Source organism: Gopherus flavomarginatus, chromosome 1 (assembly GCF_025201925.1).
Source record: "Gopherus flavomarginatus isolate rGopFla2 chromosome 1, rGopFla2.mat.asm, whole genome shotgun sequence".
Taxonomy (NCBI): Eukaryota; Metazoa; Chordata; order Testudines; family Testudinidae; genus Gopherus; species Gopherus flavomarginatus.
Window position 1 is genome coordinate 234,190,075 of NC_066617.1, and position 26,639 is coordinate 234,216,713.

The 26,639-nt window shown below is 40.9% G+C and overlaps 1 protein-coding gene across 10 annotated transcripts in view; it reads right to left on the minus strand.

Annotated features, from left to right (window-relative positions):
• The window catches only part of FRMPD4 (FERM and PDZ domain containing 4), a 478,200-nt gene that overhangs the window by 303,306 nt on the left and 148,255 nt on the right, over window positions 1-26,639 (minus strand). The window contains exon 1 of one of the 10 annotated variants that reach the window (XM_050963248.1): window positions 14,720-14,740. The exons of the other annotated variants lie outside the window; for them this stretch is intronic. The gene's annotated coding sequence lies outside the window, so the exon portion shown is untranslated. Of the gene's footprint in view, window positions 1-14,719; window positions 14,741-26,639 lie in introns of those variants that run through there. 10 annotated transcript variants of the gene reach the window in all.

Sequence of the window (26,639 nt, forward strand, 5' to 3'; positions counted from 1 at the left end):
TTTCAGAAGTGGTGTGCCAAGTCTTCACTTATTCACTTTAATTTAAGGTTTCGCATGCTGGTAATACATTAACGTTTTTTAGATCTCTCTCTAAGTCTATAATATATAACCAAACTACTCTTATATGTAAACAAGGTTTTCAAAATGTTTCAGAAGCTTTATTTAAAATTAAATTAAAATGCAGATCTTATTAGTTTAGTGTGATCCTTGCCCTTGCTGTTCCTTGCTGAGTTTTCGAATGTCTGGTGGCACGTATTTGGATACTTTAAGCTGCACACAGGCTTCTGAGTGATCAGCTGATAACCGCTGGCAGGAGGTCAGTAGCTAGAACCCCAGATCGACAGCTGAGGAGAGGGGAGCTGACGGCTGGTAGGGCTGAGCAGGACCGGAAGCCTGGACCCTGTCTTGCAAGGGGCCTGCGCTGGAACTCCAAACAGAAGCAAGGTGAGTGGGGATTCAGTGGGGACCCCGGCTAGTAAGGGCCAGCAGCTGGAACCCCCGAGCGGCAGTAGGCTAAGCGGCTCAGCCCACCGCCGCTCTGGGGTTTCAGCTGCCGGCTCCTGCCAGCTGGGGTCTCAGCCCACTGCCTGCCCGGGGTTCCGTTCACCTAGTTCGGCAGCGGGCTGAATGGGGCCAGTGGCCGGGACTTCAGACCAGGATGCAGGTGGGAATGTGTGTGTGTGTGGGGGGGGGCTGTAGGAGCTCCCGTTTGGTGCTCAGGGTGGGGGTGGGGATGTAGGGGGGTGCAAGTGTCAGCGCATGGTGTATGGGGGGCTGGGTATATGTGGGGGTTGCAGGAGTCAGAACGGGGGCTGGAGGTGTGTGAGGGGGTGCAGGAGTCAGGGTGTAGGATGGCTGGGTATGTGTGGGGGGGTGCAGAAGTCAGGGCTGGGTGTGTGGAGGGGTGCAGGGGTCAGGGCAGAGGGCTGTGTGTGTGAAGGGGGGTGCAGGGGTCGGGGCAGAGGGCTGGGGTGCTTGGCTCGTGGGAGTACTCCCAGCACCCTGCCATGAGCGGCTCACGGCAGAGAGCTGGAAGGGATATCCCCCAATTCCACCCCTTTCCCCAGGACCCCATCTGTCCCCATCTCTTCTCTGCCTCCTCCCCAGAGCAGCAAGCATGCTGCGTCTCTGCTCCTCCTCCCCCTTGCAAGGGTGATCAGCTGATTGGCACAGGGAGGGAGAGGAGGAGGGGCAGGAAAGCACCATGCTGAGGGAAGAAGTGGGGAGGTGGGAGCTTGGCTGCTGGCAGGACCAAGCTTCCGCCTCCTGCTCCCACAGGAGAAAGCAGTGGGCGGAGGGTCTGAGTGGGGCCAGGACCCCAGCAGGTAGCAACGTGCCATTAAAAATTGGCTCACATGCTGTCTTTGGCACTCGTGCCACAGGTTGTCGAACATGACCAGGAAGGGTAGGTAATATCTTTTATTGCACCAATTTTTGTTGGAGGAAGGTACAAGAAGTTAACCTGCCAGTCTGCTGGGGGATCAGAACTATGAATCAGTTCAAGATGGCGTAAGTATACTCTCTCATGAAAACATTATTGCTCAGATTTTCAAACTTTTTCTAAATCTGTTTTACATCACCTGTATAAGTGGCCTGAGTTTCAAAAGCACTGAGCAGAAATTCCTGCTGAAGTCAATGGAGACTGATGGATACTCACTACATTTGCAAGCAGGCCACTTACTTAGTGGTCTACATATGGATTTATAAACTTAACTTTATGCTCTCATATTTGAAAGCGCTTTTTCCCAATTTTTTAAAATCTGAAATCCAGACAAAGCACGTTTTCCTCATTATGGATAGAAAACATAATGTTTCCACGTCAAAACTTCACAGAATCAGATTGCACTGCTGACCGGGCTGTTGAATGTCCAGTTCGCGTGCCGCAGGGGGGCTGGCAGGCTCCCTGGTAATACCATGGCCCACGCAACTCCTGGGTCTGGAAGCAGCTAGCATATCTGGCTCTTAGCCTTAGGGGCTGCCAAGGGGAAGGGGTCTGCATGCTGCACCCCCCACACACACACACCCACAGGCACAGCTCCCATTGGCTGCGTCTGGGCAGAGGAGGAACTAGCTGTTGAGGGGTCACATGGCACACGTGCTTCTTCCGCTGCTGACAGGTCCTCTTCTCCTCGCGTGGCTGGGCTGAAGCTGTGGCGTGTGCCCTGCTGCAAACCGCGGTCTGTCGCCCCATCACCGGCACCCAGGAGTTGGAGGTCTGTGTATCCCTGTCTCCGAGTGCTGGGAATGAGGCTGCACCCCCATCCCCCGCACTGTAACCCTCCCCGTCCCATCCCCCAACTCCCGATCATTCCTCCCTTGTTCCATCCCATCCTGCCCCCCACACTTGCCCATCTCAGCCCTGTACCCTTCACCGAGCTCTCCCACCCATCCTTTCCATCTCCCAGAACCGCCACCCCCATGTCCCTCACCCCCCACAGCTCTGAACCCCATTCACCTCCATACGCTGCTGCACTCCCATTATGTCCCTATACACCCCTGTACCCCCGACATCCTCATGCACCTGTAGCCTTCTGCCTCTCCCTGCAACCCCATTCACCGCACATCCCCCCCACACCCCCTCCTCTTACCGTCACTGCCCCCTCTCACCCCCACCTTGTTCTTGTCCTTGGCCTCTTTCCTTCCCCATCCTCTCTCCTCCACACACTCCCCCATCTTTTCCCCTCTAGCCCACCCTCCTCCCTTCCCGGCTGGGTGATTTAGGCAGCCCCTGGAAAATTGTATGAAAAAGTGTCTCTGTGTAGGCAAGTGTGTGCATGTATGCATTGTACGCGTGTAACAGACTGTGTCTCTTTGTGTAGGGAGCTGCATGTACTGTCGCATGTGCGTATACCTGTGTGAATAAAATTTGCAGCCTAACTCTTTGACTGTTATTCCTTTTGCTGGACTTGCTTACAAAAAATTGATGACATAAAATGTGTGTATTCATTTCATAACACGTTTTTAAAAGAGACAGGAACTCTAAAAGAAACGTATTTTATTTCTTAAAAGTGAACGTTGATGACTAGTAATTGCAGAAGAGCCAATGTATCATACATTTCTCCCCACCTTTGTCTAGCTACATTAACTCTTTATTGCAGACTCTCTCTTTTTATGTGTATGTCCAGCACCTACCACCCTGGAGCCCTGATCTTAGTTGGGGTCTCTAGGCACTTAACAATTGTAATAATAAATAATGTGGAAGTGTGTGTGTTAGTTCATGCTAGATGTGTACACATGAATACATGTGTGTATCTGCATGAAGGTGTGGGAGTCAGTTTCTTCATATTTATTTATATACGTATTTGGACAGGTGTCCATCTCTGTGATTGTGCTCTGTAGATTTGTATTTGGGGTTCGGGAGTGGGCCTTTAATGGACCCATTGCAGCAGTGATAAAGTATGGTGCTAATTCCACACATAAAATTACAATAACTTTAGTGAACAAAAAACATGGAGCTGCTTACAAAAAACGGGAAGAGGGGAGGGAAAGAATCATGAAAACTTTTGTGAAATTTCATTTTTTTTAAATTACCCTTTTTAACTATTTTGCTGCCAGCTCTAGCATCCTGTAAAAAATAAAACCTGAATTTAGCATAATACATCTATCAAAAGAATAAATATGCCTGTTTGGGCCCTGCAGGGAAAATGAGCATGCGAGAGGGTAGGGGAGAGCAAGCGATGGGGGGGGGACGGGGATGGAGAGAGCAGGGGGTGGAGCCTCAGGCAGGGGCAGGGCCTCAGGGAACAGGTGGGGCCAGGGTGTTCAGTTTTCTGGGGATTAGAAAGCTGGCAACCCTACTGTGAAGCCCACTGAAACCAATGCACTTGATTTAAAATAGCAATGTTCTTTTTGTGTATGGTATGTGGGGCTTCTCCCATCTCACAAAGAGCTGACAGACAGAATACCAAATAAATATCAAGCAGCTTGATATTTGAGTTGTTCATTTTTACTGTGATACAAAATGTTATCTTCTGCCTGTAATGGCCCTAGCTGAACACATTTCCAAGCACAGAAAATATCTTGTGTGGGGTTTTTTGTTGTTTTTTTCAGAACCAGAAATTTTTTTTTTATTTGGCAGAACAACTCAACCAGTTACCTACTCTAATTTTTAATGGGCAGAAGGGTGCAATAAAAAGAAAAATATCCTGATATCAAACATCAGTATAACATCAATATCAGATCTGCGTAATGTAACAGTTGAACCAATGTGCCATATTTTGTTTAACTCTATTTATAACTCTGAATAATGAGTTATAAATTTGAAGTTACTTCTCTGCTCTACTGTGGTCACCACTTAACTGTTTCAGAATATTAGATATAACCATGACATAACTATCGTCCTCTATCTCTGACCTCCTGGACAACTAGTGCTTTTAATCAGGAAAGCATATAATCCTATACAACCAACACATAAAGGAATCAGAATATGAAATATTTCTGTTCATATAAATATAATGTTAAAGACCATGACCAAATCTAAACATGATATACCATCAACCTTGTCTGGAGAAGTTCAAGAGCAAACACCAGCAACAGTCACCTCTTGGCAAGTATGAAATTAATCCCAGTTTTAGAAGGAAAACTATGGTGATTCTTAAAAAGGCTTTCATAATGACAAAGGAACTGGAAAGGAAAGTGCAGGAAAGAGTAGCCAGCTCTCTCACTGTACAGGCTAACTTGAGGAAGTTAGGGGCTGTGGGGTACCTCTGTAGTCCCCGGGTGCCAGGAAGTCATGGATTTCATGACTTCATAACTTGAGGGCTACTGGTGTGGGCACTAGCCTAGGACTTGGAAGACCAAGGTTTAAATTCTCTGATCCATCACAGACTTCCTGTGCGACCTTTGGCAAGTCACTTTGCCTCAGTTACCATCTGTAAAATGGGAATAATAGTTCTTCTCTCTCTTGCAGGGGTGTTGAGGGATTAAAAGATTGTGAAGTGCTCAGATACTACAGTGATAGGGGCATATAAGTACCTAAAACAGAGAGGACTAACAAAACCACCACTTGTATACAACAACAAGGAAGAGACCCTTATTACTTTAGAAGCACTAGCGATTTATCAGAAGTAGTTACCTATAGGAACCTGCACAGAAATCAAAATTCTCATCTTGGTGCTTGATATTAGATAATGCTATGAGGAAACTTATCACAAAAGAATGATGCAGAAACATCTCCAATATTGCCCCTACTGGCTCCAATACCTGGAAAGCATCTCTGTAAAGGAGAAATACAGAGTATGAACTAGAATAACAGAGATAGTCTTATGATCAGCCTAGTCTACATAAGTATTCTTACACAGCTAGTAGAGGCACTGTATTAACATTGTCACAGTCAACTTGTGATTATGTTTCATACGGATATTGGGCCAAATGCACCATCAACTGGGTTGCAGCAGCACAAAACAGCTGTAACTCTACAGTTTAGGACGACATTTGCAAGGTAGGGCATGTAAGAGGCTTACACTGTCCCAGAAATGGTCAGTGCAGGCCAAAACACAAGATTTGGCCAGCTCATCTAGAAAGCCTGTGGATGCAACAGCTCTCTGAAGAAAATGTGGTGTGTTTTAAAGGGCTCCACCATTGACAGAACTTCTACAACCATATTTTCTGCAGAATGGTAATTTCCCATTCTGCTGATAGTCACTGCTGGTGCAGGCAGTTGGAATTTGCACCTCTGTGGGCCAGTTTTGCTGAATCTAGCCTAATATGTTGTTTTGAACAAGCCTCAAATGTTCTGACTGGTATTTCCAAAAACAGTTAAGGGAATTAAATGCCTAACTCCTACTGAAATTCAATGGGAGTTGGGTGCCTAACTCCCACAGGATCATTTGCAACTCCTCACAGACTCTATATTTAAACTATTTAACATACTGACTTGCAACAAACAGCAGTGGTTGAAATAGAAGCTACACTTCTACCCAAATCAGCCCTTTCTGCCATTGGACATAACTCTACTGAGTCATCCCATTTCCCGTCCTTCCTTTGAAGATAAACATTTAAAAAAATAAGAGTTTGGTAGAAATCATTAAGAAACTAACTTAAAAGCAAAGACATGACAAACTCAGTGTTGGTGATTTTGGGGCAGATCCTCAGCCCGTTAATGGAGCTGTGACAATTTATACAAGTTGAGGATCATCCCCTTTACCATAAGTCTCAATGTTTGGAATTTTTCTTACAATCCAGCTACTGGATCCATGTCATTACTTCATTTTTTTTAAAGGTACACTTGTAATCCTAATTTTTGTGGAGAAAAGCTTGAAAACATAAAGCCTGAGGGCTCAAGAATAAAGCAAATAACCCTTGAACCATCCCAAAAATATTTTTTTAAATCTCACTACTTTTTAGGGTGGGGGTGAACCCATAAATTTGAACTGCATTCTTGGCTTTTTTAATAAAAAATATACACTGGCCTATGGTGAATTCATGCATTTTGTTCTCTCCACTCCTGAAATGCAGTCGTCATTCTTAGAATATCTGGCCACCGGCATTACCTTGGTTTCCATTAGGTTACATTCTGTACACACGTACAAGAGAAATCCTCTCATGAACTATCTCCACTACCGCCTTCCCAATCCCAGCGTCAATCATACATCTTATCAAAAGACAAATGCCGCAAAAATACCAACAGGGTACAGAAATTTCCCAGATGATGTAGAGTTCTTATTCCCCTATATGCATGCGCCAAATTTTCATTAATATAGGTTCTCTCTCTATGTATGTTAGATGCGCTCTTTTGACAGTCTCTTCAAAACACATCTAACAATAAGACATTCACCCTAATATAATTTCCCCGCCATTTTGGTTCTCCTTAAATCTTCCTGGGCTATTTTGTATTGCTTCTTGCTTTCATTTTCTTTCTCCCTTTAATATTTTTCTCTGTCTCTTCTACAATTTCTTCTGGTCTCCAGCCCATGCCTGTGTTTCCTCTATTTTCCTTCTACTTTGTTTTTGTTGTATCCAAGCCTGTTTCAGTCTCCTGCTTCCTCAGGCTTTTGTTTCTCTCTCTCCTATTGTTGTCTGTCTCTTGTTCCTCTCCAATAACTCAGAATTAGCAAACTGGCTCAAAGATTATAACAGTCTGCCCAACGCTGCACTTCATTAGTTTGGTCAGTGAGCAGAGCAAGGAAGTGGAACTTAAAAGATTCTGATCAATTTGCTGCCACTAAGCAACTAAGGTTTAGGAGTCCTAGAACAGAAGCAATTAAATATTTGTGTGTGGAATGCTATAGGTCCACAGTGAATGTTTTGAAGAATGAGACATGCACAACTGAAACTTTTCTAGGATGACAAAATTGCCCCTTTTTTCAGCTTGTAGCCTTCACCAGTAAGACAGAAACACAACTGTTCCACTGATCACAGAGTAATGACTACCGCTTTGCGAATAAACTGATTTTTTGATTTGTTGACAGTTCTAAAAATTTTTTAAATCATTTAGGTCATACAAAATGTTTAGTTTGACTTGAAATGAAATGATTCATTTAAATTTCCATAATTGTTAATGATTTTTTAAAAATAAAATTGCTGGAAATTTTCAAAAACTGTCATTTCAAATAAAAAAATTGAAACATTTGAAAACATCAAAACAAAACGTTAGCATTTCAGGTGAACTGCATCTATATTCCCCCTTCCACAGTCCCTCAAGGGTACCCACTTAAAAGATTCCAGCTCCAAATTATCACTTCTCTTGGGCAGAGACTCATGTCTTACTCTTTCCTGACCGGCAGTTTTTAAGGCTGCACAGATCCTAACTATGCATTGCAATATCCCCAGCAAGCCAGCATGCCTAAAAGGCCAGAATCTGTGCTTTGCTTTCTCTCCAGAGGCTGTGACCAGTGTATTGACCACAGTTATAGGTTGCCACATAACCCTTTCTCAGTAAGCACATGTATTCTTAAGTTGAAAGCATTATAGAGAAAATGCCTTAAAAACAATGAAAGAACCCACACGCATGCTAAAAAGCTTACCAAAGGTATTAATTATTATTATTATAGGTGACCTCCAACTTCAGCTTAGGTTTCTTAGTAAGTGTCAGTCCTTCAAAACCCACAACTGGGTTTTCCCCATGTTTACAAGTTCATAAACATGTCTGATTCAGAACCAGAACTCATGCTGGGCAGTTCAGCCATTTCTTTACACATCTCAGGCTTTGATATCTAGTCTCCAAAAACAAGTAATCAGCAGACAAGCACCCTCTGTTCAGAGTGTAGCTTCAAGAGGCTGGATTTCTGCATAGCCAGAGAGGGAATATTTGCATTAACCTGTACTGAGATATTCCCCATGAAATCCATGTAACATTTATGGTTCCAGAAATGCATGTTTGCTTGGTACATTTTCAATATACTTCTTTGAACTCCCAGGTATCACAGCTGTAACATCTCCACCTTTCAAGAGGTTACACACACTCCCAGCCCACAATAATACATAAGCTACGGTTTTAATTTAATACAATGGAACGCCAAAGATACTTAAATTTAATTCAGTAAGGTCTCCCAGAACATTGCCATATCTGTCACACAAAGCATTTTGATTTTTTTTTTCAGACATTGTGGAGACTGGTGGCCAGAAGAAGAAGAAAGGGCCAGAACAAGTCAGTGACGTGGTTGCAAATTCGTGAAATGTTTCCATGGACCCAAATCTGCATTTTTCACTAAAAAATGTTTTGGTCAAAATTTCTCCCAGCTCCAGTCACAATTGCCAAATTATTATATAAAATACGATGTCACACAATCTGCTGCAGTTGCAGGTCTTCAGTTTCTGTTTCTAGAAATTACAGGAGATCATGCCATCCTCAGCATTTCTTCCTGATTACTAACCGAAGGAACCAAACAATGGGGTTTAAAATGACTTGATAAGATAGTGAACTGCTCATAGACTTTTAAGGCAGCTTCAAATGCAGTAGACCACAGATTCATTAGAATTCAAACAGAGATCTAAGGGGCTATTAATAGCTAGTCCATTCCTCTAGATGGAGGACTGATAAAATTATCCCCCAAACATAGGTGTCAAATCCAGTTTGGAACATCTCTATGGCAATGATATCACTAGCTCTCCTAAGAGCATGTTACATTGTTCAACTGTATTCACAGTTCTCTAAGTTTCAGCTTAATTGTGACTTTCTCCCTGCTTAAAGCCCATTACTTCTTGTAATGCTTGTCATGGTTTGCCATCTAAATGTGTGCAAGTGATGCAACAAATCACACTGAAAATGTTGTGCTGCTTCACAACATTTTTGTTATTTGGTATGACAAGTAAGCAGAGAGCAGGCACTTTGATTACTGGCTCTTTCTATTTTTCAAAGAATTTCCATTCTATTTAATATCTCTGGGCTGGCAGCTAAATCAATTCAGGACGGCCAATATATCCATGCACCAAAGCCGCAGAGCTCCATTTAAGCATAAGCAGTTCAAAGTACATGCAGTTCTGTTGTTTAAAAGACTTTGGTTCTCTGCATTAAGGACCTGGGAGATGGGCCAAACAGGCCTAGGGTTTGAAAAACACATTTATGTTTGCCCAAGACTATTATAAAATAAATGAGTAAATGAGAGAGCAAGAGAGAGACAGACAGACAGCTGCATGGACTAATCTACATGATCGTGTCTTGTCTGGAAAAACATTTTGTAAAGAAAACAACTGTTGTAAATATGCTTTTGCTCACATTTAAGTGTCAAGACCTGTTTCAATTTATTCTCTCTTCTATGGTTGAAGTGGTGCTAATTTTAGCTAATACTTCTTGCTGTATTTTTAAGCTAATAAGAAAATCATTTTAAGTGGAAAAACACCATTTCCAGTAAATTTGCTGTTTTCTGTGACGTGGTTGCCACTAGGCCAGATGATGAAGTTTGCTCCTCCTAGCTGTCAAACAGACCAACCAAAAGTGATTACAGAAAAGATGAAAAATATTTACTTTCCTCTTGACGTGAGAGCTTCCATAGCTTAAAAAGAATGTTGTCCACAGCCAATACTATCTAAAGAGGGCCTCCTATTTGAGAGCATAAGCAAAAGTTGACCTGTCCTCTCTGAAGGAATTTGAAGGGCAATTAGCTTCTATTCTTGCCTCAGGTGGGATTGGCATTGGCATTGTTACAACTGAATCAGGGAAAATTAATGAGGGACTTGCTTTTTCAGTTTTTGCTGTCCTCTCAATTGAGAGGAAACGGGTTCTTTTCCTATCTAAACGTCTACCAGAACTTTTAGGTGAGTGTTTTGTGGTGATAATGTGAGATTTTTTCCCCTCCCCAGTTCATTATAAGGGCGAGTTCCCAGAACATGATGAGGTTGAGATTTTTTCCCCAAATTGGTTCTAACACCATATGTGGGATTCCATCCTGGAACAAAAAAAAAAAAACAAAAACCATCACTCCATTACTGCAGCTGTTATCACCACGATTTTGTCTGCTTTCCTGAGGTTGCCCAGGGAATGGACATAAAAAATCTGATAGTCTAATCCACAGCACAGGTAACATGAAGCAATCTCAGGTTAACAAATGCCATAATATCCTCAGGTCCTGATGGCTTTTTGGGGTAGAGTGAAGAGTTTTCCATTTTGAACCTCCAAATTTTCATAAGGCTGTTAATCCACCTGAAGCCTTGGAATCTCCTCCCCTCACAATTACAATACTTTAGAATAGCAAAGTAGCCCATGAGAAAACCTGATGCAGATAAAAGTAGAGTGGAATGATTGTGCAAGCGTCAAATGTCATTAAACAGATTTGAGGAGGGGCTGGCTCTCTTTCGTTTGTGAGGAGATGCCAGCCTTGGGAAGTGGGTGAGAAGAACACTGAATTCTATAAAAGTAACATTTCTCTTTCCCCAGCAGTAAGAGGACCCATTAATCTCTAGAAATATTTGCCCGTGCTCCCTTGAAACAGGCAGTGATGCCACCAGGATACTGAATGCCACCTAGCAGAAGGGATAGAACAATCTTTGATGTATATACTGGTGTGTCCAGATTGCAGCAGGGGGTCACGCATTATCAGCAATATATTTATTTATTTATTTTAGGGTGCAAAGTTATAAGCTGAAATAAACAGATATAATAAATCATGCTTTTCCATGCCTGAACACAAACATTCCCATTAGCAAGCAGGTTGAAGAAGAATGAACATGGTAAAGTATGAATCCTGGTGGAAGAAGGCAAAGTCCCAGATGAATGCTTCAGGAGAAACCATATTAAGATACAAAACTGAAGTATATACAGTTAAGAGATTAGATTAAATAATACTAAAAATAAGCAGATACTAAATACTATATGGGAAAACATATGTGACCAAGTCATTCTGAGTCTGACATCTATTTTTTTCATTACTTAGCTAAAAGACCCTTTAAAATCAAATTAATGAAACAAAACATTGATTGCAGCACACCAGTTTGCTGATGGGTAATCACATATTCAACGTCATGGAAAAAGTCAAGGGGAAAAGGGTCTAGCTATCCAATAATTGACTACGGCTTAAAGCATATTTGTTCAGGATATTTTTAATAAACATAACTAGGCCCTGGCTACCTGCAGAGCACAGACCTGCTATACAGCCTAATGTGCCATAAACATTATCTCACTGATTAGTTTTAAAGTCCAGTTACAAGCCATTAGTAATGACACCTAGGGTGAGCTAAATAATCTCCTTCCAGGGACCAAGCAAAGGATGTTTACATTTGAAAATTTTTAACACAAGTCCCGCTACTGCTCACAGACGTCCAGTGATGAATTAATGATGCCATTTCTCATATGAGTCTGGTGAGGGTTATAAATGAATCCTGCACACATCACTATGTCTTTTACATTTAAATCACTGATAGATAGGCAAAAGTTTATGTGGAGACCTGCAATGGTAACTTACAAAATTGTGGCTAAGAGAGAAAAAAATTATTCTTGTGCAAGGAAGTTTTGGAAGCCTTAAAGAAGAGTGATAATATGGGAAAGTACAGTAAGTTGCAAGAACAGTACTACCATAATTGGAGTTAATTAATGAATGATCCTCAAAGAGGAAGACAAAGGAGGAAACAAGAAAAAAGGAAAAAACAAAAGATTAATTCACAGTACAACGTGTCCTCCTTCAAACCAAATTGCTAACGAGCAGCAAAGCAGTCGCCAGCAGCAGCAGCTAAGCTTAAAAGGAATTAGTGGTGCCCCAAGTACAAGAAGTAGAGCAATCACAATCATGCCCCCAGTATTATCAGGAAATTCTCCTCTAGAAATATAATTTATTGATAACATTTGTAATATAAGCACTATACCATATTGTGGAGGCAAGGAAGGATAGATTCTTTCTCTGGGCTCTAAGGTCCCAAACTAACTTTCCCCACTGTAACCTGTAACAAAACATTTCACATTTAAAAAAATAGTCTAAAAACCCAACCATTTATGAATGTGTGATATGTACTGAAAAGCCGCTACAGAAAATGGTAGCTGCTTCAATTATCTAGTTCAATATGAAAATTAGGGCTGTGACTGAGTCAAGTCCTCTGTTCCCAGTACACATGGTTTATAAACCATAGGAAGAACCATATTAAATTAAATGTGTCCTTATTAACTCTTTATAACTAATCTTTTTCTGTGACATATTGCTTCTTTTTTATTTAAGGCTGAACTTGCACTAGTGAAATGTTTTGAATTAGATTAGAGAAGGGCTAAAAACATATTTATGCAAATAAGCAGGTTTGTATGTCTTCTGTGGTCACTTTCTGTTTTACAGCAAAAAGCAGGTGCTAAGCCTCCACAAACATTAAATTTGTTTACCCATAAGCATTTCCACCAGAACCCATATAATAAAAATGGCATTCACCCAATCAGAAAAGAGGAAAAAAATAGGTCACATATTTATTTGATCTACAACCAAGCAACAGTTTGAATTTTGAATAGCAGGTAAAAGAGCTAAACCAAAAAAATAATCCTTTGAACAATTCTGAACAACAAATAAGTTTGAAAAAAGAAAGGTTGGTATGTCCCTGGTAACGCAGAGAAAGACAATATTCATTAGAAATTATTCACCCAGCTCTGTATCTGATATTACTTTTTGGAACAGAAATATTTCTTTTCTTTATAGAAAAGGGTTTAAAATACATCAATCTGTAACTACATTGCTAGAAAACTTACTACTATTTACTGATATGTGAATTTACAAGTATTTCATTAGCTACAAAGGGATTCTAATACCGCTTCCTGAATACAATGGAAATATTCTGAATTTTTCAAAGGAAACAAATTGTATCTACAGGTTACAGATTTAAAAATAAGTCTGTGTCTTTGTTCACATCAGAGTCTCCTTGCATGCAAAAAATTAATGAACATTCCCCTCTGGTGTTATCTGGACCAGTGATCTGCTAGGCCACTCCAATCCTTGACTCTAGGAGCCAGCCTTACCCTGCTTTGCTCTGAGAACCCCCACTTCTGGGCTGTTCATGCACAGCCTCTGGCATATAAACTGCTCTTTGGATTATGCAACCGAATGACACTAGCCAATATCTCCGATCCCAGACACAACCCTAGGAACCAGTTATGCCCGCTGGACGCTGCAATCCTCATATGAGTTTGTCAATTTAACAAAGAAATTGATATGTACCAGACTTGTTATCCCGAAGGGAGCCTCGGATACACTTCAAACCAAATGCACTGCTTCAGGTAGAACAAACAAATAAACTTATTAGCTATAAAGATAGATTTTAAGTGATCATAAGTCAAAGCATAACAAGTCAGATTTGGTCAAATGAAATAAAAGCAAAACTAATTCTAAGCTGATCTTAAAACTTTCAATGCCCTCACAAACTCAGGTGTTTCTCACCACAGGCTGTCTGGTTACTTTTCAGTCAGGCTCTCCCCTTTGATCAGTGCTTCAGTCGCTTGGTGGTGGTGGTTTCTGTAGATGTAGGTAGAAGAGAGAGAGCTAGCATGGCAAATGTCTCTCCCTTTTATCATGTCCTTTCTTCCCTCTTGGATTTGCCTCCACCTCCTTCAAAGTCAGGTGAGCATTACTGAGTCTCTTCAAGCAAGGTTGAGCAATTCCCCTGGTGGGGCCTCATGCAGGTGAGTCATCGCATTGTAGCTCCCTTGCTGGACAATGGCTGCTGATGGGTTGATTGACACCCCACCCAGGTGTTGGCTGCTTTCCTTGCTGTTGCCTTTGGAGAGCTAATATCTGGCTGATTCCCCCAATGCACAGCATGTTTCAGTGACAACCATACTACACAATTCTCATGACTTCATATGCATTAATGATATACATATACTCTATGGAGAGAGAAATGACTTTCAGCAGATCATAACCTTTCACCTGATACCTTACAAAGCATAGTTAATATGTAAGATCAGGATTATATGAAAATGAGGAACATGGGGGTTACAGTACACTCTAAGGTACAGAATATCACAATCTTAATTAGGTTCTTGAGTAAAACAGTAAAAGGAATTATCTGCACATAATGTTATGTTTTCAGGAAACATACACAAAATTTAACTAAGTTTCAATGGCTGGACACGGGAGAACACAAATTCCTATCACACTTGGTCCTCTTAAGGATGGTAACAGCAGTGCTCTTTTTGCAGCTTGATTTCAAATCACTACCAAGACACAAAACTGACGGAGGAGGCAAAACTTTGTATCTTTACGAACACAACCGCAGCAGCACAACCTCCTGGTTTTTAACAAGATGTAGTAGCAATGCATTCCTCTGGGGTATCCTAGTTGTGAAGAGTGTCCCTTTCCAAAGCTTATTTCAGGCCTACCTTTGAATATGGAGCTGTGCTCTGCTTCCAACACAGAGAGAGTCTCCTCCTGAGCCTTTGAAAGCAAAACCGTGCAGAGACAAAAGAGACAAAAAAATCTCCTTGTCTAAAAGATTTACTACCCAATTCTGTATAATAGTATAAATATAATTACAGGATCAGGGAGAGAGGCATTTCTTCTAGAGAGTGTGAGCTCTGATTTAAAACAATCTTTAGAGATCAAAAGGTTAGCAAACCAAGAGCCAGCTGGTACATATTCAATCATCAGGATCAGGTTTAGTCGGGCACAATTTACTAAGTACAATCTGTTTTTCAAATGAAATGTTCATAAATAGTAACCCCCCCTAAAAATTCCATAGCTGTAGTTTGTACCATGAATAAAAAATGTTGTTTTATTTCTAAAATCAAACTCTTGCTTGGTAGTTTTGAAATATTGTGAAAATGAGTAAATCGTCAATGTTTTATACACAGCATAGTATATCAGCTGCATTATGGTTCAGGAGATGCTTAGCATTAATTCTTTCCTAGGGGCTTTCTTCTGAATATGCCAAGCAAGAAAACGTCAACTTGGCAGACAAAATGGCTGCTTAAGAGCAAAACAAGTTCTCATTCCTGAAAAAAAGTGATTCAGAATGTGAGACATGCTGCCAAGCTCTGTTCATCTATCCCAGATCTGTAAATAGTCACTGAATAAATCATGAATTAAAATCAAACCACAACCATCACGTGTACATGCCTTGCTGAGTAACTGCAGGATGTTATTCTAACCCTTGTCCTACCTCTTTTTTTCCCCCCTCCTTTATTGTTTATGAATTTTCTTGTTTTGCAGCACTGCCAACCTCTCTACTTACAAAATCATGACAGACTGAAAGAAATGTGTGTATATAGAAATATACACTGCATGATATTTAGGCTCTGCATTCTGATATTTGAACACTCTAAAAAAAAGCCCACTGACCCCCATTTTTGTGTGCATGTCTCAGGATAAAAAATAATTGCACACACTATACTTCTCATGTGTAATGAATTTTGCTGAAAATTCCACATTCAAGTTGGACCAGGCTATCCACTCCACTAAACTGTGCAATTTTCTGCAGACAAGAGAGAGAGATTCCCACCCAAAAACCTTGTAGCCTAGGGTCAGGTGCACTAAGTGGGATCCAGAAGTTCTGGTCTCACCTCTGCCATTTATAGTTCTGTACACAGCAGATCCTTTTATTACTGACCAAGACCATACAGTGTCCCACAGAAAGCAGTCAAATATTAACCTACCCAATTTTTCAAGTAATGGGCTGAGGCAGCACAAGCTCATTCCAGGCAGAACTTGGAATAGGACCCAAGACTCTAACATGCCAGACCCAAGTCTTAGACACATTGTCTTTCAAGCTGATTATGTTGTATCATTTTTCTTTGGCTATTCTAGCTCTAACTAACCAGACTCTCCTCCCATTCCAAAGCTTGGTATAGAATCCAAAATTTCTTATCCCCACTATCTACTGCTGTCTAGAAAACAGTTTCAAGAGAAGTCTTGAGCAGTGTAGGACGGTGCAAGGTTGGGGGGGATTTGCTGGTGTTTCCCCATGTATATTTCATGAGTGGCATTCATGCAACTTAGCTGGATGTGTCCCTACATGTTGTTGACGAATGATCACAGCACCTGGAGGGGTCTGGTGTTGCTTGTCACTAGCAAAGCATCCCGAGACAGCTCAGGCTGGATAGTTAAGGGGGCACAGTAGTCCCACAGTTTCAGGTTGTACCTCAGGGATATGTCACAGCCTCCCAGCAGGCTCCAGCAGCACACCCAAGAGAAGGGGTTGAAGGGCTAGGAAATGTTCTTTTCTCTACTCTCCCCAATTCCTTGAGCCCTCCCTGCTTTATAACGGAGGTAAAGGCCTTGCCGTCATCTCCATGGGAGATACTTCCAGTTGCTCTGCCTACACTTGTAAGGCTCTGCCCGATTTTGTCCAAATTTTAGAGTGCAGAGCGAGGCATGAGAGCAATGACAACAGTTGTCTGCTCTAGTGTGAACAGTAGCCTCCCAGATCACTGCACTTGCAACAATATTTTGCCTTTTGGTGTCATGTCTGAATTTAGGTTTTAAACCATTGGTCCCCAAACTTTTCAGAGTCATGCCCCCTCTTACCCCCCTTGCTAGAGGGGGCTGGCAGCTTGGCCTGTGTCCAGCTCCACTCCCAGCCTTGGCCCTGGGATTGGAATGGAGCCGAGGACAAGGCTAGGGATGGAAGCGGGGCTGGGAGCCGGGCCACAGCGGGAGCCAGTAGCTAGGCTCATGGTTAGGTGTGGAGCCAACGCTGGGGCCAGGCACAGGGTTGGGGCTGGGTGAGGCTCCTCACCTCCTGTGGGGGCTGGCCCAGGCCCTGCTCCTGCTGTGCTCCCCATAATGTTCCTCTGTACCCCACAGTTTGGGGACCTCTGTTTTAAGCTCTTCAGGCAAGTCGTCATCCTTGCACACTTCATGCCCCAAAATAATAGCAAGTAACAACAATAACTAAATGTGATCATGTAGCTGTTTTCTTTACTATTGTGACTGGTTTACTTTAAAACAGTATCTGTACTGAACCCAGGAAACTTGCACCCCAATAAGAACAGGTGCAAATATAAAAATGTTAACAGAAAGCAGGTGATGTTACATCAGCTATTCTTGTGTTTTAATCAAAATCCTCTTTCACAACGGTAGAGATAATTTGCTCAGCGCCATAATGTCAATGAGGTAAATTTGGCAGTAACATGAATGCTCGGTGGGTAAAAGAGGAACCTCTATCCTCTCTTCCCTTTCTTAAAGATGTTTTTGTTTTATTTCAGTTGCTTGAAATTACTTATTAGAACCATTAGAAGAAGCTTCTGGTAAATACTGTTAAAGCCTGAAACTCACGATTGCTAAACAAGAATGTTGTTGTTCTGGGTCTTATTTAAGATTCAGAGTGCAACACAAGTACACTCAAAAAGTGAAAAGGAATTAAATTAAGTCAGTGACAATGTGCAACCTGTATGGTGACAAATCATTTTGATTTTACAAATATGTCTGATCTTGAGATTCTTTATGTTTTCACTTGATTCACAAGAAGACCACTGATGTGATTCAGGGGCAAATATGAAACGCATTTAAAAAGATACACTGCTTGAAAATGTCTTACTTATATTATGGAAGGAGACAGGTCTCACCCAACCATATCCAAAGAACATACAGGTAGGATTGCATGTTTTTTTCCCCCTTTTTGATATAGCAGAAAGACTATTTCCTTCCTTGCAAACTCCATCTTGCATGGGAAATTGTACACTGAACTTTTATAGGTGATTCTAGCATAGCATTTCTGACTCTTGAACTCCATGAAAATTAGAACTGGTCAGAAAATAGTAATATTTTCATGAAGAAATTTGGACAAAACTTTTTTTCAAAATTTTATGTGGAAAATGTTGGCAAAATATAAAAAGAACACTAAATATTTCAACTGAAAACTGAAATATTTTTATTTAAAATGGCATTATGGTGCCACATAGGAGTTGTAGTCCTGGAGCTTATGCTCAATGGCTGAACTCCATCTCGCATGATGCACCCACTTTCTCCCTAGTAAGGGAAAAGAATTAATTATAGCAGTCTCTGGTTGTGGCGCATAATGGAAGATAGAGTCCAGCCACAGAACTCAGTCTATAGAGGAGAATGGGAGTATAAACAGGATAAGCAACTCCCATGAGGCACTGCAGCACTGTTTTGACTCAAAATATTTCATGTTTAGGGCATCTTTTAGACAAAATATTGAAGTTTTCTGCAGAAAGCAGAGTTTGTTGAGAAAAATATGTTGCACTGAAAACCCAATTTTCCATTAAAAAAAGAGTTTTGATAGAAAATTTTCAGCCAGGTCTAATGGAATTGTCTCAAGATCCAAATATCAGGAAGAAAGCTTACTGTAGGAGATATCTGATTCTCAGAAGCACAAATGAGAGATTACACAAATAAGAGAATATATTGCCACTATGAAAACCTTTGCAAATCTTGATTTCTCAAATCAAGAAATATAATTCTACGTGTATCTAAAGCAATGAATGTGAGCAGCTCATTCATTATGTATGTCTATTTACAACAAACATATAAATCAAAAGTCAAACCAAAGTTATGATATCTCCCACAAATACAATAATGAAGACCCTCTAGACTGAAATGGAGAAGTTTAACACAGCACTACATACAGACACTGTGTGTGTATTGGGAGAGAAAAGATGTGATGCTAAGCAACCATGGATGATTCAGGAAATTATAAACTTAATAAATGCAAGAAGAGTGTAAAAATAGGAAAAGTGAAGGAATTTTGAAAGTTACACAGATTAAAAAAGCAAGCAGAGGCAAAAGAAAAATGGCTAGAACAAAGATGCGATTAAATCAAAGAATATAAAATCAGACATAACCACAAAGAGGTTCATCACACCATAAAAAGAACCACGAAACAAATAAAGAAACCAAGAAAAGGAAATAGTGGTATTAGAACTAAGAAAGATAGAATATGCTACAAAACCAACAGTAACCCAGAAAGACGGACAGAATATGTCAAAGGAACTTTTTGATGAATCTGAAAAACTGGAAGATGTAGACATCGAAATAGAAGAAAAAACACTGCCTGTTACAATGTGAGAACTTGAAAAAACACTAAAAAGTACAATAATAATAGGAGACAGACCAACCTCTAGAACCAGAAGAGTTCTTGAAAGGTCATTGAGTCCAGCCCCCTGCCTTCACTAGCAGGACCAAGTACTGATTTTTGCCCCAGATCCCTAAGTGGCCCCCTCAAGGATTGAACTCACAGCCCTGGGTTTTGCAAGCCAATGCTCAAACCACTGAGCAATCCCTCCCCTCCCCCATGGAAAGCAAGGAAAAGCAGTGAGGGTAGATGGTTGAAATGCTACAATCTGAATAAAGATTCAAAAACTTATGAGCTAAAACATTTTAATCAGATATATATGCAAGGAGACCTTCCAGAGGACTTTAAAAGTTCAATCTTCATTCCTCTAGCAAAGGTTAATAATGCCAGAGAAAGTGAACAACAATGAACTATAAGTCTGGTAAGCCACACTCAAAGTTTTGTTAAAAATCGTTGACACACAGAAACAGCAACATCTCACAACAAGAATTAGCAGAAGTCAGTTTGTTTTCCACCCAGGAGTAGACACGGAGGAAGCAATTTTTTCCCTGTAGCTCTTATGTGAGCATGTGCAAAGGGAAATTTGTGTGTGTTTTGTGGATTTTGAGAAGGCATTTGATAAAATCCAATATAACAAGAGGATACATATTGCAAGAGGGTCAGGCCAGATGGCTACAGAAAAGTGATAGAAGGCAGATATATTAGCCCTATGTTAAGTACGTTCCCTTTCCCTGGGTAAGGTAACAGGGAAGGTTCCAGAACAATCAGGAGCTTTCTGGAAACAATTAAGACAGACAGGCTGATTAGAACACCTGCAGCCAATCAAGAAGCTGCTAGAATCAATTAAGGCAGGCTAATCAGGGCATCTGGGTTTAACAAGGAGCTCACATCAGTTTGTGGGATGCGTGTGAGGAGCTGGGAGCAAGAAGGTGTACTGCTGGAGGACTGAGGAGTACAAGCGTTATCAGACACCAGGTGGAAGGTCCTGTGGTGAGGATAAAGAAGGTGTTTGGAGGAGGCAATGGGGAAGTAGCCCAGGGAGTTGTAGTTGTAGTTGGAGGCACTATAGACAGCTGCAATCCACAGGGCCCTGGGCTGGAACCCGGAGTAGAGGGCGGGCCTGGGTTCCCCCCAAACATCCCAACTCCTGATCAGACACAGGAGAAGTTGACCGAGACTGTGGGGAAGATCTCTGAGGCGAGCAAATCCGCCAATAAGCACAGGACCCACCAAGGTAGAGGAGGAACTTTATCACAATATCTTTGAGGAATGTAGTACTGACTTCTAAAATCTAAAATTAATGTACTGGAAACAGAAAGCAGCAATCTGAATGAACTATGAAATCTCTGAGTATTGTATTGCAGAATCAAGAACAATGTATGCCAAAGTTGTATCCTACCTCTGCAACTATTCAACATATACATAAAAGGCATAATGAAGGTAAGTTTAGAAGACACCAACCAGGGCATACATGTCAATGACGTATACATCAACATAAGATATGACAACTTACTTTGTATTGCTTCAACTAGAGAAGAACCTTATAACATGCTTATTGCTGTGAACAATGTCATCAAGAAATATGGAATGACAATCAACATTATGAAGACAAAAAAGTATGATAATATGTAAACACAGTAATGCACAAGGTGGGCAACACCTGTATCTAGGGTCAAGTAGTAAAACAAGTGAATAGTTTCCCCGATTTGGGGAATCTAGTATCAGATGGAATATGCAATGAAGAAATCGAAAGGATTACGCTTGCAAAAAATATATTCAGAAACAGCCAAAGGCTCCTGTGTTGTCAAAAGTTAAAACTATACATCCGGATCAGACTGCTGAAGTGCTACATATGGTCAATCCTCCTGTACGGATGTAAGAGCTGGACACTTAAAGAGGACACAGACAACTCAGGACATTTAAGTTTTGGTGTTACAGAGGAAAGTTAAGATTTAGCTGGATAACCAAAACTACAAACGCTGAGGTGATGAGAAAGATGAATTTTAAATGAGCACAATTACTTGAAACCTTGAATAGCCTGATATCTGGGATATCAGCGGTATTGGTGGAAAATAGAACACAGATCATCTCATACTGGGGGGGGGGTAATTTTTAAAGTGTTTTTGCCACTTTCACAGCATTAAGAGGAGTCGCTGGGAAATGTTATTGCCTGATGGCCTTCTGACTACCAAGTGTTGCTTTGCTGTTGGCCAAACAAATATAACAAGCTCACACTGCACATCTGCCCACCAATTTAGTCCACTACAGAGCTGTCTAGTTTTTCAGAGTTGTTAACCATGCTTTGAAGTTGAACTATTTATATTATTGTCCAGGGTAAGAAACCATGGTCCTATGCTCCTGAATGCTACACAGGATTGTGTACCATATATCTACCTTTTTTATCAGACAAGAAATAGTGTGGTCAACTCAAAATATTTGGCGCTTTTCTTAAAGCCACAGCTTCTGGAATCAGATTGCGTATCTAGGGTTGCCAACTTTGTAATATTTAAAAATCAGACATTCCAGCAGAAGTGCCAGAACCTCTCCTGCCCCACCCCTTTCGCTGTCCTCACCCCTGCCCTGCCCCTTCCCACACACACCATTTGCTCCTCTTTCCCCCTCCCTCATTGGTCTTCCGTTCTTTCCCCCACCTCTGCCCAGGTCAGGAGGGACTCTTCTTCAGAGCCAGGGCTGGGAACTGCAGCCACCTGATGCAGGTAGGTGGTGGTCCTGGCTGAGTAGGGGCTGGTGTGGGTGATAACTCGGTGTCTCTCCTGCTTGCAGTAATTGGACTTTGGGTGTCCAGTCAGTAGATCTGAGCAGACACCATCAGGTCCTCCTTTCGACTGCACTTTCTGGTCAAAAACAGGACACCTGGCCACCCTAACACATCTCAGTTTTCATGGTTTCAAAAAGTAAGCTTCCAGAAATCATCATTGTGGCAAAAAGCATGAAAATTAGAACCATAAAGACTCAAAGCCAGAATGCAAATCCCAAAACAGATCTATGTCTATTTATTAATTCCTATTTGTTTTGTGAAATACGTATGATTGTAGCAAGGATTGTGAATTGGATTATCTATTTGCTAGCAGGATCCTGTCACACAGTGAGTAAAATGTCTTGAAAAATGTGATAGGACTATCAAGGAGATATCAGCAGTAACTGGGTTTCTCTGTCTTGAACAATGGAGTTTCTGCCAGAAGGGGCATTTGCCTTTGAATGCACTATCTCTTCACAGAAACATGTCTAGGGGAAATGGTGGGTGCTGAAATCCTCCCCAGCCTGAGCACATGACTGGAAGAGCTGCAGTTTTTCTCCAGCTGACCCCTTCACAAGAGGTTACAGACGGCTTTTAGAAAGACAGCCTCTCTAGCAACAGGGGAGAGTATTGCCAGAACCAGGAGACTCCAGCAAGAAGGAGTGGGAGAAGAGGGAGCAGGAAAAAATTGATCTCTCTGAAAAACACTAACCAGAACCAAAAATATTCTCGACAGTGGTGAGGTCACCAAGGGAGGGAATTGTGTTCAAGTGTTTGTTGGTTTCCTACAGATCTGCAAGTCCCTTGACTGCTTTCTAGTAGTAAAGTTTGTTGTTTAAGAATTTTCTTAGCAAGACCTGTCTATTCCTTCCTATACCTGTCATGTTATCCCCAAAGAGTTAAACTGCAATCTAGAGTGCAGCATCAAGAAGTGTGTGCATTAGGTACTTGGGGTCTTCAGCATTGGTCTCAGGGCTGAGGGCAGTTGGACTGCAGGGCCCTTTTACCCTAGGAAGGGTGCCATATAGGAAATGTGCACCCCACGAATATACCAGAAAGGCCAAAGAGAGAGAGACTGCTCAGACCCAGCTGGCTTGGAAGTACATGGGATCCAAAAAATTTACCCAATACAGCAGACCAGTGACCCTGCACAAGGGGGGGATGGGATAATAATATAATTGGAGATATACTGATCTCCTAGAACTGGAAGGGACCTTGAAAGGTCATTGAGTGCAGTCCCCTGCCTTCACTAGCAGGACCAATTTTTTGCCCTGATCCCTAAGTGGCCCCCTCAAGGATTGAACTCACAACCCTGGGTTTAGCAGGCCAATGCTCAAACCTCTGAGCTATCCCTCCCCCCAATGACTCAGCCAGGATTATAACAGTATTTTTAAAATCTCACAATCTTTAGCCAATCTGATAATTTTTGATGGCCTGATTTATAGTTTTTGAAAGCTTTGCGTTAGCAGTACTGGGTCCACAGCCTAACAATGCAAGGATGTATCAACTAAATATATCTATTTATTCCATTTAATATTCACCGTACTACTTACTGTTCGGAGAGCTAAACTAGCTAGGTCTAATATCACTCAGTCTCTGCCACTTGCCCTCATATCTGCTCTGTCCTTGGTTGCCTCCCTTTCCACCATATCAATGCTAATTTTCCGCAGAAGATTGAGTGGTGCATTGTACTTCAGTTACAATTTAAATGCTGAGATGTAAACATGGCCTGTTGTCTATAAGAAAAAAGGATTTGAAAATACAGACTATAACAGTTGAGATGTATACTTAAAATTCTGATATGCTTTGTCCTGTCCAGATAACACTGTATCTGGAAACCTGACATATCTGAAGATTCCACTAACTGAAATAAGGCTAGTTATTATTCCTCCCAAGTTCACCTGTTCCTCTTATAATCCCTCTGGTTTCAAAAGCATCTCTTTCCATCACCGGACAATGTTTGACTTCATTGGATGGATTGTTACATTGCTAGGAAGGATTCCTTTGTCACTGTTAATGTTCACTGCTCAGATTGATTTTTATTTCACAATCATTTATATTGCTAAGGTGAAAGAAAAACAAAGCAGCACAGCCAAGTGTGCACATTGGAGGAAATCTAGAAACAAGCTTCCATAAACATCAAGAAATGGCCAACACAAATTTCTCCATATTATGTCCTACATTGAAAAAAGCCGCTTTAAATAAAATGTGTAAGTGCAATTCAGCCTTATCCAAAGACTATATAGTCACTGTTAACAATAGTAATTTAGCCCTTAATGTTTAATGGCCATATACTGGTCTCAGTCTATATTCAGAATTTCCATTAACATCAGTAGGATTTCTGCATGAGGACAATATATGGACCCATTTTTTTCTTCTTGGGTAAATCTCCAGTCTTTGTTTTAGATAGAGAATTTCCCGTTCTATGCTCCTTCCATCTCTAGAATGAGAACAGGGAAACAGCCTGGAGTTGGGGCAGCTGGATTCAGAGACAGACTAATGTGAAAAATATTCATGTTATGAAGATTTGTATGTAGAAGTTAACGGTACTCCTTCCCTCAACTCACGCTGCATTCAGTAAAAAAAAAAAAATACACCTATCAGCTCAAAGTAAGCACAGATTACATTAAGCCATAGGTTTCTGAATTTTATTCCTGATTTCGGAGGTTAAAATTGTATACAAGGGGCCTAGTGTTGTGGATAGGTACTTTAAAGAAACCAAAATAAACACATATGAATCTACTGTAATTTACTCAGTATGTTCTACGGTCCCTTTTACACAATGAACACCACAACAAGCCCATTGTGATAAGATTTCTACAGGGTCTATAACTGGTTCTCTAGCTCAGAATAAAACTTTTAACTAAAGAGGTCCAGTGACCAAAATGTAAATCTTTAATCAGGAAAAACTGACTAGTTATTGGATTCTAGGAGTTGCCACAATAGAACAGATCAGTGGTTCATCTACTTCTACCATCCTGCATCCAAGAATGCGACTGCAGGATCTGAAAAATAATCTGTAAAATCCTCCATAAATGCACTCAAATTAGCAAACATATACCAGGGAGATGGGAAAGAAGGAATTTTCCTCATCATGACCCATCTGGTGATCAGTTCACATACACTGAAAAGGATGGACGGCCCTCATAATTTTTATCTTCGCTAATGTAACCACAGATACATATAAATGTTAAATCCCTTTTTTGGATCTCACTACGATATTTTACCCAACAACCTCCTGTGTCAAGTTAGTTTCAACAGTTAATTATATGTTAAAAATATTTTGGTTTTTTGGGGGGTACTTTTGCATCTGCTTAAATCTGAGGCCTTTTAATCGAGTACCTTTGTATTCTTGTTTGTTTGGACTTTTTATATTGCAGTTTTACATCATACATAAGAACATGAAAAAGGAATCATTTTAGAAAGCATTACAAATATTAGCCACAAAGCAAAAGACAAAAAGACTCTTTAAAGTAAATAAACTGAAAATGAGTTTCTTGGTGCAAGTTCCTTAATATGTGTGTGGAGGCCTGGAGAAGAGATGGGGAAATTAGGAAAGAGTGTAAACAAACAAAAGGAGCCACTTAATATCCTAAGAAAGGCTGAGATAGAACACACACAATTTTTACTCATTAACACACAAGTCATTGCACTCATTATCCATATGGTCACTGTAGCTCTCACATGATGAATTTAGTCCCACCTAGGTAGATATAGATGATTCCTCTCATTCATTTGATTATCTTAAAGTCTGATATACATTGCCAATTAAGCAGAATCTCGAAACACACATACATTAATATTGTAGTTTATAATGATTGGAAGGAATATTAGAGACAGAATTCTGCATGAAAACCTTTTCAAAGAGAAATATCTCCCTGGAAAGGTCTATGAACATAAAAAGCTTTTCAACTTAGTTTCAACTAATGTCAATGGCACATTTGCCTGAGAATAAACTACAGAATTGAGCATTTTTAAAATGATCATCATCCTTCTTCTTTCTAAACAAATAGTCCACATAATTTTAACAGAGCTGCATGAAACTCAAAAGGTTCACATAGCAGGGATACATGCAAATATTGTTCTCAGTTTCAGGTGGGCACACGTCCCCTCTTCCTCTAAAGATTAGGGTTTTCATCAAATACAAAACCATACAATGAAAATTACTTGAAACTGCTTAATTTTATCTGGCTTCACACTGCAACCTTTTTAAAATCATGAATTTTATATGGTTCAAATCCGTAAGTCGGACCATGTTCAATAGAAATGTTCGCAAACCATCAAGCTAGGACCAAGTCTCAAGTTTGTAATGAAATCCTAAATCACATGATCTCTGTATAGTTTTAGATTTCATTGCAAATATCTCTCATGATTATTATTAAATAACATGCTTCTACCTTGATATAACGCAACCCGATATAACACAAATTCAGATATAATGCAGTAAAGCAGTGCTCGGGGGTGGGGGGGCCGCTGGGCACTCCGGTGGATCAAAGCAAGTTCGATATAA